The sequence below is a fragment of the Staurois parvus genome, unplaced genomic scaffold (assembly GCF_062004578.1).
Source record: "Staurois parvus isolate SC_StPar_1 unplaced genomic scaffold, SC_StPar_1.0 ptg000151l, whole genome shotgun sequence".
NCBI classification, from domain to species: domain Eukaryota; kingdom Metazoa; phylum Chordata; class Amphibia; order Anura; family Ranidae; genus Staurois; species Staurois parvus.
Genome location: NW_028317947.1, coordinates 20,066,864 through 20,080,135, shown reverse-complemented (window position 1 = coordinate 20,080,135; position 13,272 = coordinate 20,066,864). Strand labels below are relative to the sequence as shown.

Here is a 13,272-nt window from a genome sequence, read left to right as displayed (position 1 = left end):
GTTAGAAGCTGTTTTTCAGTTCTGCTGTGTGAATTGAGACCCATAACAAATATACAGTAGGTATTATTTCAATTTGTAAAGGTGGAATTACACTTTAATAAGGTAGTATGTAGGGTGAAGTAGCAGCCAGACAGCAGTCACCTAGTTATTCTAAACCGTTGTTTACAGCTTTCTTTGCTGCCTATTTCCCCACTTTATAAAGCAAAGACTAATGTATGTACACTGGGCAGCTGTTTCATTTAATCCTGGCAAACGTTAACATCAGTCCAACAAAGTACAAAGAAAGATCTGTTCTGGTAGTTGGGTTGGAAGGAGTTAACATTCCTCCAGCATCATTGTGCCAGTGGTGTGGACAGGCTGCTTCTTCCTGTCAGTGGGCCACCTGTCGCAGAGACAACCCCCCCATCTTTTTAGCTCTCTCCTTTCTGATCAGAGCAGGGCCTTGCTAGCATCCCTAACAAGAATAATCCATCCGAATCTCATCTCGCAGCCTCCAGCAGCATCCTCATTGCAGCAACCCTGCACCGTCCCACTGTCGGTAAATGAAAACTGCTGCATGACATGCACAGGATGTACATCAGCAAATTTTCTCTTTCTTTTTTTTTTTTCCATTTATTTTATATATTCTAATATGTTCCCAGAATCCATGTCACCGCTCCTTATATGGCAATGATTTTTTCCTCTTTGCGTTTCCATGACAACAAGAGCACTGCACCATTCATTAGCTCAGGACCGAACTGCATCCCTACGCCGCCTTTTGCATCTCTCTCCGTGCCGTTCTGCACCATCCCACTCCCCTCCTGTGTGCTGCCGTTGGAGGAGGGGGGGGAAAAAAAGAGGACTGGGGACAGAAATACAAATTTCAAAGCCCTCTGCATCCTCACCGGGGGAGAGAAGAGCTAGCTGTGAAGTCACAGGGAAGCAGAGAGAGAGGAGCTAGAGAGGGAGGGACGTGTTTGTAAGCCAAGCATCACTGTCTGCTCTGATAAAGCCCACAGTGTTGACTCCTGGGAGGTCGGTATTGCTAGCCGGACCTGTGAGAGCGAAAAAAAAAAAAAAAAAAAAGAGGACTTGCTTATTGGTGACTGTGAGGCTGTGGAAGAAGAGATTATCCATGAGCTTGGATTGCCAGGGACTTCAACCTTCTACCAGTGTAAGTATCATTATCACATGAATTAAGGGGGTGGGAAAGCTACATGTAAAGCGGAGTCCTTCTCTGGGAGGATGCCCACCTTGTAAGCATGAATGAAGAGAAGTGTTTACCTTGGACATATGTTACATTGCTGTCAATGAAATTCTACCCTGTGCTGTTAATAGAATTCATCATTTATCTTCTGTACAATGTTGTCTCTCTTCCCCCATTACTGTACTGATAAGCATGGCATGAATTTCTCTGTAAGCTTCCTATTAATGGAGGCCATCGAGAGACGGGAAGCTTCTCAGCAGCTCCGAGCTCCTGAGGACCAGAATGCACTGGGGTGCGGCACGTAGGAGTCTGGACTCCTGTCAACAGGCTTGATTTGTTATCATCAGCAATCATTTGGACCTCATGGCATTGGTGAAAGCCACTCTTTTATTTTATTTTTATCACAGACACCTGTTAAGGCCTTGATCTGTTCCTATGTGGAACGCTGCCTTCAATCATAAATATGGTAAACATCGTTCTTTGGGTTTATATCGGGGTGTCCTTCTAAGGGTATCCTTTCATCTTTGTACATTTGTGGATAACTGAATGAGAGCTGGTCACTCCACATAATGACATACCCTGCCTTATTGCCTATATCTCTTTTCGCACAGAGAAAAAACGGTTTTAAGCCATTGCATCCATCAAATCTTTATCTGTTTGCACAGAAGGCCCAGCAGCCATTTTGCTGTCCGTCAAGAAATTGAATGATTTACGGGGCCACTTGGACCACAGTGCCAGATCATTTGGATGGATAGCACTGTAGTCCGTATCTGCACTCAATGTGAAACAGGAAATTATCTTTTTAATCATCTACCGGGAATGCGTCCTTTATTTCCCTCACCGTTTTGTCCGTGCACAGCAGCTGTCGTCATATACTGGCTGTGCTGATGGAAGCAGCCATTTTAATTGACCTCTGACCTCAGTGATGTTGCTCATAAAAGGCCTGTGCAGACTCTCCAGTAATGGACATCTATACACTGCTTATACAGAGCTAGATTTCTTTTGGTTTCCAGCTGAGAAAAATGGCTGCTCTCATTCACTTTACATTATGGTCTTTGTAATAAAAAAAACTGAGTGGTAATCTGTCAGGAGAAAAAATTGTGTGTAAGCGTAGATGGACGCTGGTCTTCTCATATTCCTGGGATGCCTAATGCTTACATAGCAGTGACATCACATGCTGAGAAATGAATATGCCGTGTAACTGGTGTGCAGCACAGGAGCCATAGAAGGGCAGCTTCTGTCCGAGGCTTCTCACACTAATTATTTTGCTTCCATAGCCTATTGTAATCATTTAGAATAAATATCTAATATGGGGTAGATGCTTATCTGTAGTACTTTGTATGTTTACTAGCGTTAAAGAAGATCTCCCACCTTTAGAGCAGGTATGATCATTGCAAGAAAGGTGTGGAGATTAATAACAAACTAGTCACCTGACTAAGCCACTGCGTGCCTCATGCCTCGGTGAACACGCCAACGTCTGAGGAACTGACAGGTTGACCATTGGCACAGCTGACTGAGTATTGGACTGTGTTTGGCCTCATTTCTAGTAGAAAGAAGACCTGCTTCCTATAGAAACCTAGGACAGATTAGAAAATCATAGACTGGTTCTGTTTGAATTGGATGCTGGATTATTATATCCGTTGTGCAGAGGTGATTTTTTTTTTTTTTTTAGTGTAAGCAGTGCTGTTTCCCAGAATTGTCATTTACTCTCCGCTTAACATCAAGAAATAATGGCTTTGTGGCTGGACTTGCATTTTATTTAGTTACTGATAAAGCAGCATTCTTTTTTCTGCTGCCATAATTCACCTTCGACAGACTGGAGTGCTGCTTCCTTCTTTATACTCCATTTGTGTCATTTGAAGCTTGCAGAGATGATGTGATTTCCTGGCATGTGAGCACAGCATTGTAAGCAAAGAACAGGCTCTAGCAGAAATGGTTTTCTCCTGGACTCATTTTCTTTACCTGATCGTCATGTTGTGCCAGCACTGGCTATATGGCTATGTACATATGTGCAAAATGTTCCACCTGCTACAGTAAAGCTGTGTGCAGCAGCTGTTCCTGTGATTCACACATATATTGCTTTACAGTGACACCACTTTTCGGAGCTTGTAGCTCTCCATATTGCTTTGTCATCATCCAGCTTCTTGCCTACCCAATAAACTATCGGTGTGCTTCAGTCCTTCTGCCTATTTTTTCCTTCTGCAAACCTGCCTAAACACCTTTTCGGGTGTTTTTTCCTTTTGCAAACCTGCCTAAACACCTTTTTCTAGACACTTGTCTAAGAGAATGGCTAATTGTTATATAATCTCATAAAAGTCTGTTATCTATTTTATACATGTATGTATGCATGGGCTGCCATATTCATTCATTACATATTCAGCCTTTGCTTCCTAAGGGATTGGAAAGCAATTTTGTCTTTTGTTGAACTTATCTCAGTGCAAGTCATGCAGACAGGGTTTGTCTGTGAAATCAGTAGCTTTTCTGCAGTCTCTAAACATGTGAAGTAGCCACAATGCTCCTGGGAGCCACAGGCCATGTGTTCCTTACCCAGGTTGGCAGAGCCTAGTGGATATCCATTTTGAGGGAGGTAATATGCCCTGCCCTGCCTTGCCATGAATATCTCCCCAATGAGAGGTGCCTGTTTGTAGTGTTTGAGCCTCCTTCTGTTACCAGTAAGACTTGACAAATGGATTCAGAAGAGGAAAGCATTAGCCAGGTTACACAGGTATGTAAAAGATGTGAAAAATACTCACCACATCCTGGGGGAGCCTTTAATTATGCTGATTTTGTATTGGGCCATTGGATTGATGTAGGATTGGGGAGTTTATGGATAGCCTTCATCTATAAATCTCAGGGCCATAATTGGTGGATTGTATTCTTCATGGGTTTAGAGTACATTTTCAACAAGTACAGGAAATATCTGTTGATCTTGCCAGAACTGCAGTGACCTTGTCCCTTCCTGTGAGCTTTGAAGAAAGCACAGAGATCCTTCTCTATCTTAAACTGCTATTCCTATCAATCGATTTTGTAATAGATATGAATAACATATGGCAGACATGAAGTCCTGCTGTATGGCAAACCTAGCTGCCCCAAAAGATGGAGGAGAAATGTGTGTAAACATGAAGGGACAGAGGAAGTGTGCTATTCGCAGAATCACCAGGTAAAAATTACAAACAAATGCAGCCACCACACCTAAGCTGCAATATACTACAGTTTTGTTTGAGTTTCTATATTGTTAATATTCACTCTGTTCACTTTATTAGCTGAAGAATAGAAATTGGGCTGTATTTATCAAAGCGCCTTCAGTTTCAAATTCTGCTGCAGATCTTGTACAAGATCATGTTTTAGAACAGGACTGACTATCTCCATCCACTCTCCAGTATTAATAATAACAACAGTATTTTTCTGTATTAGACAATTAGTACCTTGTGCTATTTAATTTGAAGAATCTGACATTCACAAAAACTGTGTTGTGCTTATAGTCTTTGCCTACTGATGTAATAAAATCCATTGGCATTGTAGTATTATTCCCATACAACCTGATGTAATTTCCAGGAACTGTCTCCGATTTTACAATGCCCATAAGATACATTCATCTGTGCTTTAGGCTGATTGGCTCTATATAACGATTGCAGCATGTTTGTGAATGTAACCCATTGATCGTATTGTGATCCAGGAACCCCCAAGACTGTCTGAAAGGTCACGTGGTATGTACATATTTGGTCTTCGCACAGAAGGGGGAATACAAGGTCAGAAAAGATTCAGTTAAAGTGATAGGGTATAGAGAAATAAATCGGTTTCTTTTAATCTCTGGTCTTTCCTGTCAAGGCAGACTTTCCAGCTCCTTGGCTTGTCGTCTCCAGTATTTACTGCATTTCAGCCTCTCCATGTGCACTTCACAGGGTACATAGATCCATTGATAAGTGTCCCTGCCTCCTGAAAGAGCTCACAATCTGACGTTCCTTCTACACACACTATTGGCTGCTTTTGAGAGGAATCCAATTAACCTATATGTATGAGTCTCAGATTATAGAGAAGGTGGGAGCTGGAAAAAACCCACTGATACATGGATAGAGAACATACAAAGTCATACCAGGTGGGACTAAAACCCAGGACCCGGAGCTGCAAGGCAACAAGCATCAACTACAGTAGTTAGCCCCTGTACTGCTGTTAACATAACCTTAAGTCACTGTCTGGAAATCAGCCCTCTCCATGGGGAACAGAACACTCCATTCTTCCAACAGTAAAGCCGGCCATAGATGAAGCGATTTTCTTTCTTGCAACCATGGGTTGCAGGAAAAAAAATTGCTTGATTCCCCCATCAACACAGTCAGTGTGATTCCCTCCTGCAGAGCTATTGTGTTCTCCCGGCTGGAGGGCGGGGAGAGTCGTCCCCTCTGGGAGAACACAGTGATTACTGCTAGCGGCTATATTAGTTGCTAGCAATAATCGAATGTAAAACCGGACAGGCTGGCTGTACCCAAGATGATCGATCAACTTAGGTACATTCAGCCTGACCATACATGACTCAAACAGTCTACGGGCAGCTTTGCAATATTTTTAGAAGCTCTCATAATTAGGAACTTTATGTGACCCTTTTTCATTGTATCACAGCTGTCAATAGTGGGGAAGGATGGAGGAGATGGGACAGACACAGCACACTGACTTTCAATGAATGTAGAAAAGCTATGGTGTATTTTTATTTTCAGTGAACACATATGTTGAGTTTGTTTAATTGTTGCATTGTAATATTTTTAGGTAGCTCACAGTTTTACAAGCTTAATGTACCATATTTCTATTTTGTTACATGCTTAGATTTGTAGATTTTCCTTTTCCAACTGTCACTATTTTATTGCAGTCTCGTAGCTTGAATAAAATTAAAATTATATAAAGGTACATTATTGCAAGATTTAAAGCCAAACTCCAGAAATTACAAAAAAACTACCCTTGCCGTGAGCCTGCTCCCCCCATGCCCTGCATTCCAAGGGTTCAATACTCATTAACTCTTGGGGACGAGGAATAAGGTGTCATATGCACATCAGGCTCTGTTCTCTGTACAGCTGGTCCCTCCTGTAAGGTGCCCAATGACGTCATCAGGTACAATGCAGGACCAATATCTCTGCTCTGTATGTGAAACCTTGAAATTGGGCTCATTGATAGATTCTTTACATTAAAGTAAATGTAAAGCCAATCACACCAATCTCATATAAGCTTCAGCATGACTTCAAAAGACATTTTTGGTATTTTAAAGTCTGCAGCTTTCATAAATAATACCTGCCGATCCATGCTGTTCTTGGGTGACAATGCTTTGTCACTTTCCCCTAATTGCTATCCAGCATTGCCATTTATTATCAACCCTCCAAATGGAGACTATGATCAGCTGTGTCAATGCCAACTTACCTTGAGAAATGTGCAGCAGTATCTGAAGTAAAATGGCTGTAGACCCCCTTTATGGCAGGGCAAGACGTATTACTCACCACATTTGATTTAGGGGATCAGCTTGTTCATCCTAAAGGCTGTGGCACAGAGTACATGCTGCACATTCAGCACAAACATACCTGTGGTGTCAGAAATACTGTGATTTCCTGACTGAAGTTGAGGGTCGGAGGCCTAGTTCACTCTGGACATCACGCCATGCATTTTGCTTCATGTTTCAACACAACAGGATGCATGGGCAAGAGAATAAAACATTGCTTTCAGTAGGTCAGTTCCCACCATTGCAATGTGTTTAAAAGAAATAAACATTAAAATAACTGTGTTGCAGTATAACAAGGAAGATACAAAATGACTCCTAATAAAGGAAGGAACTCCATGAACAGATAATAGTTTTATATAAAATGGTATGTTTTCTTCCTCTAGTCTGTCTAGCCATAGAGACATTTCCACTTTCCACAGTAATGGCCTTCACGCTCGCACAGTCAATACACTATTTACAGTAATGTTTTAGAGCAGTTATGGCAATCTCGGGATCATTGTGTAAGATGAGTTGTTGTTTCCACTTACTGCTTTATCTTTATGTATGTGGATTAAACTTTAGAGATATTTTTAGTTTAGTATTTTTTTCAGCTTTTTTTTAAGGCTTTATACCTATGTAATCGTTTTTAAAAAGGTCAGTCCACCTAGGACTGGTATGCCAGCCATTGTTTGTGAGGAGCCAAATCATTTAATGACTTTTTATCTTTAATGGACTGAAGAAGCCAAAGTTTCTAGCAGTAACCCCTCCATCATTTTACTCCTTCTGCTGCCAGCCATCCTCTCCTGTTTTTATTTTCAGTAATGGTAAATCATCCAATTGGATAGTACAATACAGCAATCTTGCTACAGAATGACGATAAATAAAATAATAGCATCATACTCTGGTTTTCAAAAAAATAAATTCTATGTTTTAAATGGACTAACCTTTGAAGTAAATGTAAACCCTGGATGGATGGCATTCATGGGGTTATTTTGCTTAAACTGGAGAGGACAAAATCTGGTGCAACTCTGCATAGAAACCAATCAGCTTCCAAGTTTTATTGCAAAAGCTGAAGTTCGAAGCTGATTGGCTACCATGAACAGCTAAACCTTATTCTGAGTTCACCAGTTTTTGTAAATTTCTCCCTGTGTTTGTTAAATTGTGTATCATAAACAATTGTCATGTTCATTTCTTTCCATAAAATACTGTTTTTGTCCTCCTTTTTTCATATCAGAACATTAGATACCTGGTAGCCAGGTGGGACTGCTTGAACATACAAGCTCCCTGTATATCCAAAGGCCATGTAATCAAACATAGGAAGGAATACTCCGTTTTATTTTTCACCTCAGTACTGATGATCTCTTGCTGGTTCTTTCAGCCACTTCTGGCTTACATGCACTTGCTCCAGCATTGGCTGCATATCATTGCTCTAGGCAGGCATTCTAATGGTGAAAATGGGGGAAGATGCCTGAACAATGTGTCTGTATGGCTGTTTGTTGTCTCCACTGGGGCACATGATAGGGTGACAATACAGGAGCTCAAGTGAGGGACATTTTCACCCCGTAACAGGAAGTTCCTAAAGGAAGACTTTCATAGTAGGATCACCAAGTATTCTTTAAAGTGTTACTAAACCCACAATAGTAAAATCAGTCTGTATATGCAGTAAAGCATGCTTGTTATACTCACTGTTGAGTAAGGGGTTAATCCTCTGCATTGTGTAAAAAAGATGTCTGATCCTGATTTCTCTGCCTCTTCTTGTTGAAATGACCACCTAATACAGACTGAACACGTGGTCACATGCTCAGTTTGGTGTGCATTGCTAGAGAGGCTTTTGGGTTTTTTTTGGGAGGGTGCATGTAATCAGCAGATGGCCAATCAGCACTGTCCAGGCAGAGGGTCAAGGATTTCACATCCTCCTAGAGCAGAAAGAAAAATACTTCTACAAGCTTTAACCAGTGCTCTGCTGAAGTTACAAGACTGCTCTAACAGCTGATGAGAAAAGGTATTTAGCAGTTTATATTTACTAAAATAATTCCATTTCTATGTTGTGTGTACTGTGGGAGATCAGATAGAGTGAATGCAGGGTCCGGGGTTTATTATGACTTTAAATTAAAGCAGCAGGTTTTAAAAGATGAAAAACCATTTTGGAATTACATTAACATGTTTAAGATGATATTATTTGAAGTGTCTGGATGTAGAGCTACTGCAACGATCATCTCAGTCTTAGAATTTTAGTGCACTGTTTTGTATATCATTTTCTTTATTATGTGGGAATCTAAAAGGGTATTTTTTTTCAGTTGCATAAATGTGAAATGTATTATAGTCATATTTATAACTTGTAGCCAGCAGGTAGCATGCCTGAGGTGGCTCTTGGCTCTTTACCAAGCCAATGTAAAGTGATATTACAAGCAATAAAAAAAAAATGTCATACTTACCTGCTCTGTGCAGTGCAGCCCTGATCCTCCTCTTCTCAGGTCCTCCACCAGAACTCCTGGCCACTTTGAGTGCCCTCAGAGCAAGCAGCTTGCTCTGGGGGCACCCAAGCAGGCTCGCTCTCACTGGCTGTAATTGACAGGCAGTCAATGGCTTCCACTGCCAATGGCTTCCACTGCCAATGGCTTCCACTGCTGTCTCAGTCAATGAGGAGGGAGCATCCCCAGAGAGCCAAGGCTCTTGTGCACATTGCTGGAACGCAGTGGGGCTCAGGTAAGTATTAAGTGGGCTGGGGGGCTGTTGCACACAAGTTTATCTTTATTCATAGAATGCATGAAGGTAAAAAACCTTGAGCCTTTGAAAGACTTTAAGCTGGTCATACATAGATCCAAATTTGGCTGGTTCAGCAGGAACCGAGGGGGAGAGGAGGAGTCTCTACTGTTGTAATACAGTCTCTTGTGAATTTGGGGACCTGTCTGTTTTTCTTTGTTCAGCCTGCTGGTTGAATGGAAAACACTGCATGTATATACACTGCTCAAGCTCCATGTGAGTTTCATAGCTTACACAAGGTTGATTACCTGCTTTATTGCCTTAAATGATAGTTTTCAGGACTGGTGTTTGGCTGCTAAAGATGAAGTAAAGGTCACATGATCACACCTGAAAGCATCAGGTATTTCCAAGGGCTCTGACAGACTGGACAGGGTGCTGGGGTGGGAAAAGTGAGTATCATTGGGTGGATTGGGGTCAGAAATTATCAATTCTTTTCAAGCATTGTTTTCAATTTTAGGTATATTCTGATGTCTTAGAACAGCCTTTATAAACCTTTTCAGAGGAACCCTTGACATAACTTTCCGGTCTCAGGGAACCCCTGCTAAAATTACTTTATCTACAATTCATGATACATTAGTGTGATAGTCAGAGGTAAGAATGTTCCTTACACTTGTGGTCATTGGGAAGAATTACCCCCTTACAGATCGCTAAAAAGATCAATGGTGTCAGTGGGAACTTGCCTGAGAGGCAAAAATTGCTCAATGAACCCCTAGACATGTCTGGAGGAACCCCAGTTGAGAAACCCTGTCCTAGAGGGTGAAAACAAGCACACAGGGTCATGTGGTCACAAGTGCATTTCCTTCATGTTGGTACAGAGAAAAGTACTTTTGAAACCAATGACATGTGCCACTGTCATTGACAGTAGGGCTTTATGGCAAGTCTCTGACTTACACACCTGTTTGAGAAAAGACAGAGATATCTGCCCATCCATGACCACCCTATGTACTTATATACATTACAGTGGAAGAAAAGTCGAATAAAAATTCTTTTAACATTTGATGAATGTCGTTCGAAAATTGTCTTTTGCTTTTAACATTCGACTTTAAAGTGAATGTCATTTCCAAATGATAACCACATCCACTGGCCGAAAATTAGTTTGAGAAGTTTTCCTTCCTGCCCCCTCGAATTTTCCCATCACTGCTGTTGAAAACGAACATCGATTTGACCCCACTAACAATTATAAAATCAAACAAATATTCTTGAAACTATAATTCTCAAATGAAAATCTATACATGTATGGCCAGCTTAAAGTGGAGCTCCACCCAAAAGGGGAAGTTCCGCTTTATGCCTTTGTCCCCCACTCCCTATTAAGGATTGACACCTTGGGGAGTGGGTACCTGAATTTGACAGGTACCCACTCTCACTTCTGCTGCGATTGCCTAGGTGATCAGAAGCGGAAGTTATCCTGCCCCGCTCCCTCCCCGTAATCTTCCGGGACACGTGACAGGTCCCAGAAGACTACGGGGCAATTCACAAAGCACAGAGCTTCACGCGTATGCGCAGTGGGCACCTGGCTGTGAAGCCACAAGCTGTCACAGCCAGGTAACCACACTGAAGATGCCGGCGCCAGGGAGAGAAGACGGCCGGTGAAACCAACGGTGGTGAGGACACCGCTGAACCGAGGGACAGGTAAGTGTCTGTATTTTAAAAGTCAGCAGCTACAGTTTTTGCTGCTTCCTTTTTTTTTGTTTTTCAGGTTGAACTCCACTTTAAGTCTCAATTTAGCCACAAGCTTACAAGGCTAAACTGTTGTGCTCTTTGCATCCTTTCCTGACTGTCCCAAAGAAGGCAAAAGCTTCTCACAAACCTTGCAATTCAGCAATTAATTATGTGAAATCATTAGAATAGTTCAACAATCACATAATGTCTTACATGCCTACCCTCAGTCTGCAGGCCACTTTACTAGCTAACCTTGCTGCCTTTTCTGATCGGAGTAGAATCATTTCTGTTTCCAGGACAAGCAGATGCAATGTGCCTCCATTATCATAGAAACATTGAAGAAAGATCTTTATTCCTCCCCTGCTCTCTGCTATCTCACCTTCTGCTTTTCTTCATGAATAATTATCTTTACATAGTAGCGGAACGTATGTTACTCCGCTCAGCTATCTCTGTGTGTGTGGTTCTGTTTGTTTCTGTGTGCCATCTGTGTTCTTTTAATGCCCGTTTATAGCTACACAGGCACTTTGTGTTCACTTATGCATTTGTGTTTTTTATAGCTTTTTGTGTTAATTTTAGATCTTTGCATGATTCTGTAGTTCTCTATACATAAATTGGAAAATAAATTTGGTCTGGTAATTGTCTATGATAACATGGTTTGTGGTATGCTTTGTACATGTGACAGTTAAAACCGTGATCCTTACTTATTTTTGCATGCACTAGCTTTACTTGGATTTTTGCCAATTTTTAGGACTTTTTTTTAAATGTGTACCATGAAACTACCAATTTAATTATCTAAAATTTAAATATACTTTCCCCTTTTCCCCAAAGCAAATACATCTTTTAAGTTTCTAAAAGCAGAACTCGAGTTTTGCCATTGTGGAAGCATTTATATGATAATAACACACTCTCCATCTGTACTGAAACCTCCATAGAAGTGGTCTCTCGAGACCTGTACTGCCCCTCTCTACCGCTCCCTTCTAAAGCGGAATGACCTGCTGATGTTGAAGCAGTATCAGCAGTTTCAGGCCGAGCTGCTTGATGCATATTCACAATGCTCCGTTCGAATTTGGGTCAGCAAAGAAGCACGCATAGCCTTGCAACAACTGTGTAAATAAGAGTAGAGCTATCCATAGGACTTCATGCCATGCACAAGTATATCCAAAACTATTTTCCTTATTACATACAGAGCAGGGAATGTTGATAACCCTTCACTACATGTACTACAGACACAACAGGAAGTGACAGATAATCTTCCCAAAGTGAGGGAAATGCCCTGGTACACAGTTGTCAAAGACTTCGCTGTTGTAAGATTTCCCCTCTATTTCTGTTCTGGTTTCAAGCCAAAATTTTCGATTATTCCCTCACTGTCAATCACAGCGTCAACGATTATCAGGATAGAGTAAGGCCCGCATCAAGGCACCTTGGACTTTTGGTAATCGCATCAGTCTGAGATCAGTCAGACGTCATTGACAAGTGCATTTGACCTGCAGCTGTTCTCCTGATCTGCATTTCAGCTGCTTCAGGCGGGTTTTGTGTCCCCATAGACGTTTATGGGAATGCAAAGCCCAAATGAAGTGAGCAAAACCCCATCAAAACATAACACCGGCCTGCAACATAGAAAAGTGACAGCAGAAAAAATACTGAGTGGTCTTCCCATTTGTTTTTATTACGCTTTGTTTTTTTATTGTTTTTCATTTTTTTGTATTGATCTATGCTTGTCTGAAGCATGTTTGAAGCTATTTACTATTGATTGGCTCTGCTAACGCCCTACAACTCTTATCAAAAACTGTTTTGGCTTTAGATACACTTTAAGGAGATTGTACTGGATTTCTGTCAGGACCAACAGGAATTACCTTACAACAGATATCAAACAAACACTTTTAATGATATATCGATAGACTAAAAGGGATCATATAAGTCAAATGTATTGTTAGGATTAACATACACTTTAGGGGTTGCTTCTTTATTTATATTTTTTGTCATCAGGGTCTTTTGTGTGTACTCCATAAGGGGCAAGCTATATATATATGTTTTGTGACTTGATGTCTTACCTCTAGATGGTATTTATTGCTGTTTCTCTACTGGAGTTGAGATTTAGCTATAAATAGCACATATAGGTCCAATTATGCACGTGTGTTCTCATGAAATAAACCCTAATAAGTAGGTTGTTTCTTCAGAAAGGACTGAATATAGGAAACCTGATTGAGAT

The 13,272-nt window shown here is 41.1% G+C and overlaps 1 protein-coding gene across 7 annotated transcripts in view; it reads left to right on the top strand.

Annotated features, from left to right (window-relative positions):
- Positions 1-13,272, top strand: part of TANC2 (tetratricopeptide repeat, ankyrin repeat and coiled-coil containing 2) — a 518,532-nt gene that overhangs the window by 398,157 nt on the left and 107,103 nt on the right. The window contains exon 1 of one of the 7 annotated variants that reach the window (XM_089674606.1): positions 722-1,153. The exons of 5 other annotated variants lie outside the window; for them this stretch is intronic. The gene's annotated coding sequence lies outside the window, so the exon portion shown is untranslated. Of the gene's footprint in view, positions 1-721; positions 1,154-13,272 lie in introns of those variants that run through there. One more of the 7 variants, XM_089674605.1, reaches the window with a different exon arrangement.